Below are 6375 nucleotides of genomic sequence, written 5' to 3'. Positions count from 1 at the left end.
GCCGGGGCCCCGGCAAAGCCCTTACCGAGGACATCCGCAGGGCCACCATCAGGCCCACGCCGACTAAACCTCCACCACCGCATGCATGCAGCTGCCGACCCAACCAGCTGGGCAGGCACCTGCGTGGTGGCATGCAGATCTTCGTGAAGACCCACCACTGCGCCACCTCAGCTGCCTGCCTACCTATGTGGCATCGCAGGCGTCGCTGGCCAGGGCGCGTGTCGACACAAGAAGGAGCGGCGACGGACGAGACAGATTTCTCCCCCGTCCCCGATAAAGCAAGGACACCTAAGCAAGACGCATTAAATGCGCCTTGTCATGTAATGCGAGGGATAACCTCGCATCACTGTACCCTTTCCACCTCCTGTGTGCCACTGTGGCAACCCCTTTTTCTATAAAAGGAGGCCCGAGGTGACCAGAGGAAGGATTCGGCTTTTTGGAGCTCCTCATGCCCCATAGCTAGCTCAAGAACGCAGATATACAATCCACCAAAGCAGGAGTAGGGTTTTATGCATCCTCGCGGCCCGAACCTGGATAAACGAATCGTGTGCTATCTATTTGATCCGCTCTTCTCACGACACCGCGCCCCGCCAACCACAGTAGAGATTCTTGTGATCCCATAGGTGTCGTTCCCACCAACAAATTCGGACCAGAGGGAGGGGCGCACTGCCTGCCCTAGGTCAGCCCCTCTCTCTTTCCCTTATGGCCCAACAAGGCCCATTAGCCCCCGGGGGGTTCCGGTAACCCCTCCGGTACTCCGGTAAAATCCCGATTTTACCCGGAACTCTTCCGATGTCCAAATGTAGGATTCCAATATATCAATCTTTATGTCTCGACCATTTCAAGACTCCTCGTCATGTCTGTGATCATATCTGGGACTCCAAACTACCTTCGGTACATCAAAACATATAAACTCATAAAACCAATCGTCACAGAACTTTAAGCGTGCGGACCCTACGGGTTCGAGAACTATGTAGACATGACCGAGACATGTCTCCGGTCAATGACCAATAGCAGAACCTGGATGCTCATGTTGGTTCCTACATATTCTACGAAGATCTTTATCGGTCAAACCGCATAACACTATACGTTGTTCTCTTTGTCATCGGTATGTTACTTTCCCGAGATTTGATCGTCGGTATCCCAATACCTAGCTCACCGGCAAGTCTCTTTACTCGTTCCGTAATGCACTATTCCGCAACTAACTCATTAGTTGTATTGCTTGCAAGGCTTATAGTGATGTGTATTACCGAGAGGGCCCAGAGATACCTCTCCGACAATTGGAGTGACAAACCCTAATCTTGATCTATGCCAACTCAACAAGTACCATCGGAGACACTTGTAGAGCACCTTTATAATCACCCAGTTACGTTGTGACGTTTGGTAGCACACAAAGTGTTCCTCTGGTATTCGGGAGTTGCATAATCTCATAGTCATAAGAACATGTATAAGTCATGAAGAAAGCAATAGAAGTAAACAAAAACGATCAAGTGCTAAGCTAATGGAATGGGTCAAATCAATCACATCATTCTCCTAATGATGTGATCCCATTGATCAAATGACAACTCATGTATATGGTTAGGAAACTTAACCATCTTTGATCAATGAGCTAGTCAAGTAGAGGCACACTAGTGACACTATGTTTGTCTATGTATTCACACATGTATTATGTTTCCGCTTAATACAATTCTAGCATGAATAATAAACATTTATCTTGAAATAAGGTAATAAATAATAACTTTAGTATTGCCTCTAGGGCATATTTCCTTCAGCGGCAAAGTCAACTCCGTTTATTTTGACCATTAAGCTGACCGTTATGACAGGTGGGCCCACACATCATTCTTCTTCTTCCGCTCTCTATCTTTCCTTGGCATTTTACCAAACACCTCATGTGCATGGCAGGGAAGCAGGTCAACTCCGGTGACGCGCCCGCCGTGAAGACGCCCCCACTGCTCTTGACCGAGGGAGATGGTCCACAGGACGCCCCATCCTCGCGCGCCCAGGACGACGGCGATGTGCGCGCCTCACCTGCCCAGGTGCTTCGCCAAGGTGCTTGCGCTGCAGGAGCTTCTCACCATGGTGCTCGCGCACTGCGGTCGAGCCTCGTGGCAGAGGAGGAGGGTGTTGCGGAGCTCTGGCTCACATGCGGTCGTCGGAGGAGGCGAGAGCGAAGCCGGAGACGGGTGCTGCTGCTTGCGGCCGCTGCTACTGCTCCTATGCTGGAGGGTGTCGTGGTGGTCTTTTTGGAGGTGGCAGCGAAGCGCACGGCTCCGACGGTCGAAAACACGGCAGTGGCCTGCGGCGGAGTACGGCCTGCGACTCAGTAGCGTGGGCTCAGAGTTCGAGGAGCGACTCCTGGAATACGTCGTGCGCGTTAGAGAGATGCAGGAAGCCATCGAGGAGGCAGTCAACGGTGTTTGACCTGCTGTGTAGTGCGGCGAGGGCTCTAGGATGAGCAGGAGCTCAGCGAGCGCGGCGTGGAGCATGTCGAGGCAGTCGAGGCCCATGGTGATGTTGCTTGCAGCCGCTGCCGCTGCTCCTTGCCGCTGACCACGAGCTCCAGCTCGAAGGGAGGCCGGCGAGGGCGGTGGCAGCAGGGCCTAGTGCTCGCAGCACCTCGGCTTCGCGTGCTGCTGCGCGGACTTCTCCTCCGGCACCCTCTGGCATGGAAGGCCATCGGAGTGCAGGGCGGCAAAGGCCACCAGAGCATGAGGGGGCGGCTGGGCGCCGGCTAAAGCTGCACAGGATGATGCACAGGAGGTGTTTGGGAAAATGCCAAACAAAGATAGAGAGAGAGGAAGACGAAGAATGACGTGTGGGCCCCACCTGTCATAACGGTCAAAATAAATAGAGTTGACTTTACCGCCACGTCAGCCCTGGCAGGTGGGTCCCGCATATCATAAACGTGTTTAAATAGTCTAAATTGGCCATTTTGCAAAAGTAATAGTTTTTAGTCATAAAATTAAAAATGATAGTTATCAGTCTTTTTTCGAATGTGGTAGTTTTATGAGACGACAACCCCTGATATGATAGTTTTTTGTCAAATACTCGACTTTGATTGTACCGTGTTAAAAAAGCCAAAAAAATCTGCTTAACGCTGAAAAAAGAGAGGCTAGGATCAATAATTGGCCACCGGCGCCGGGGCCGCCGATACTACATGCAATGCAGCAGATAAACTTTGTCCGACGCTTTGTTGAAACGCCCGCAACACCTGAAGATGATCATGGTTTCCTCCGCCCGCTCCGCGGAGTTGGGAACCTCTCGAGCTCAAGCCACGCGCGCGCACGGCAAAAGGCAAAATCGGTGCAGTGATCCCCGGCTAGCCCGGGAGGGGAGGGAGCCGCGAAGACGTTTCCGTCCCGGGATCGATGGACCACCCGTCGGTCTCCGTCCCCGACGCGCGCCAGAGCCTGACGTGACTGCTAGGCGGCGGCATCAGGTGCCCCCCGCCGTCGGTTCCAACCCCACCATCATCGTGCCGCTTTTGTTGCTGCCAGTCGGCGTCTCCCGTCTCCACTACTGCAAAAAAAATTGGCTGGCCACTGCTGCTGCTGTCACCGAATGAATGCAATTTCCTGGCAAAACATAAAGAGAAAAACAAGGTGGTTCCGCGAATTTGGCGCAAAAAAACTTTTCAGATGGAGTGTTTCTGCGTGAGTTCCAAATCAATGGACGTAGTTAGTACATGAAACTCGCGCAACAATAGTTTGAAGAGTGCGGTATTCTCAAAGCAATCGGCATAGAGTAGGGTGTGGCCACTCTTCCTATTGAACAAATCATCCGAGGACAAATCATCCGATGAACAAATGATGTTGTGAAAAAATACTCACTCCCACTATCCATTGGAATTTTTGTCTAAAAAGATCAGCTCCCGAGTTGAATTGCCAAAAAAGACCACCTTTAAAACACATTGACAAAAAGGACCAGCTATAGCGTGGCGACAGGTGCGGCAGCCGACACATGGCACCTGCCGCCACAGCTGCCGGCGGCAGGCTGGGCTTAACAGGTTTTTCTCGTCTGCACGGCAGCTGCAACGGGACGGACCGGAGTGGTGAGCCATGCCGCCACGCAGCAAGGCGGCAGCTACTGAGGCTGTGCGCGCCGCGACAGGCCAGGTGGGCCTTGCCGCCATAGCCCGAGGCGGCATCTGTTGCGTGGCAGCGGTGCCCTGTGCATGGTGGCCATGCCGCTTTGCTTAATCGGCACCGCTAGCGCAGGGCAGAGATACAGTCGGGGTTGGGCTATTGTTTAGTGTAGCCTGGTACATACGGCGGACTGACTCGAGTCGTACGGACAGCCGGCCGGAAGAAAACGGCTCTATCCATTAACCCAAGTATTGTACTAGTTCCGCAAAAAAGTATTGTACTTCCTCTATTCCACAATGTAGTGATTTCTCTATATCCGTGCTTTAATTTTGACCGTAAATTTAACTATCAAGACCGATTGCGGTGGGAGCAAAAGTTATATCAGTGAATTCATATTCGAGAGAAGTTTTTAATTATGTAATTTTTTTCTCCCGCCGCAGTCGGTCTCGTTCGCTCAATTTATGGTCAAAGTTCGACTTCGGAAAACGCGGGCGCACTATATTTTGGAACGGAGGGAGTACTAGTTTCTCTAAGTTTTTTTTGGAATGTTGGCAGGAGAGCTGCCAAATTCATTAATCAGAAGAAGACATTACAAGAACACCCCAAAGAAGGAATGCACTGCATAAAGACGAGTGCCAAAAAAGAAGAAGGAAAAACGGACTGGTCAGTTTATTGCGGAAAACCGGGCAAAAACCATAGCAACGCCTAGCTAGACTAGACCTAAAGCACCACGATACATACAAGACGCCGGAAAGCGAAAACCCCACAACACACCCGGTCGGGCACTCAAGCGCCTTCGCTGCTATCAGAGTGCACACCGACAACCGCTGTATTGTACCGGGTTGCGACGAGCATATCCGCAAACCTCGAGGACAACGAAGAGGAACGATAGGTCCAAATGAACGAAAACCTATGCCGCTTCGATCCCACGAACCTAACTGACATAGCTCGCCCGACGTTACTGGCATGTGAAGGGTGCTCCTGCTGCTCTCAACGTCGACCAAGCAACCAACTCCAAACGGAAGCACCACCGAAGACTCCATGCTCACCAAAACGATGCCCGCTCCAGCTCCACCGCACCACCCTCAACCAAGTGCTCCATCACTAGAATTGCTCCAAAGCAATGCTTCCAACGAAGTAATGACACCACAGATGCCACCATTGCATATGGTTTTCACCGGGAGGCAAGAACATGGAGCAGGAGAGGTGCCAGATCCCCTTGATGGCGCCTCCAACAAGGAAAATCACACCCAAAGACATCATTCGCCATTCGCACAGACCGAAGTCGAGCATGACTTTCGTCGGGGATCTGAACGCCTATGCCGGGGACGACGCCTCCAACACACCACCACCAGATCAGAGCAGCAGTCGCCACTTGCTGCACCACACAGAACTAGCCAGAGCACCACCGGTGGTGAAGTCCCAGAGCAACCCGAAGGCCCTGCCAAGATCACACCATCACAGTCTACAATCCCGACCTGGAGCCACCACGCAACCGCTAGCAGCCAGTCGCTGGCCGAGCCGCCTCCAGGCCCCCAGCCGCCAGCGCGCCAGATCTGGCCGCGCCAAGCCAGGGGCCGTCCCGCCAAGGAGGAGCCCGTGTCCTCCGCAACATCCCACCACGACGACGCGCGCGGCCGCACCGCCCCACACCCCGTCGACGGCGCAACCTGAAGGTAACCACTCGCGCGCGCTCACAGGCCGCACAATGCGTGCCAGCCGCCCCCACACCTCGCGCACAGCAGCAGCCCGCCAGATCTGGCCGCCCTGGTCGTTCGCGACCTGCCTCCTCGTGGCTCACGAGCAAGCCCGGTCGCCGGCATGCCCGAGCCCAGATCTGGCTCAGCTGCCGCGCCCACAGCTCCTACGCCGTCGGGCGCGCGAGCCACCTCCCCGCCGCGGTGTGCCGAGCAGCGCCGGCCCGCGCTCAACCACACGCCACAGCACCTTCGCTTGGCGCAGCTGCCCCGCGTAGCCCACCTCGCGTGCGGAAGAGGAAGAGCCCGGCGGCGCTCACCGGCGGCGGCGGGGAGGAGGGGTGGATGAGCGGCGGCAGTGCCCGGCGACTAGGGTTAGCGCCCGGATCGCTCGCGGGAGCGACACGGGGCTCGCGGAAGGGAAAAACCTAGTTTCTCTAAGTTGATATGCATTTGAATGGGTCCGAGCTGCGGCTACCGCAGGGACAAGCTACAGTACGCACTGGGTGCCGCCTCTGGCAGTGGCAGCATGGCCCACCTGGCCTGTCGCGGCGCGCGCACAGCAGCAGTAGCTGTAGCCTTGCTGTGTGGCG

This window comes from Triticum urartu, chromosome 4A (genome assembly GCF_056163025.1).
Source record: "Triticum urartu cultivar PI428250 chromosome 4A, HENAU_Tu73, whole genome shotgun sequence".
In the NCBI taxonomy this organism is placed as follows: Eukaryota; Viridiplantae; Streptophyta; class Magnoliopsida; order Poales; family Poaceae; genus Triticum; species Triticum urartu.
The sequence above is the reverse complement of the archived record's forward strand: the minus strand, read 5'-3'. Positions refer to the sequence as shown.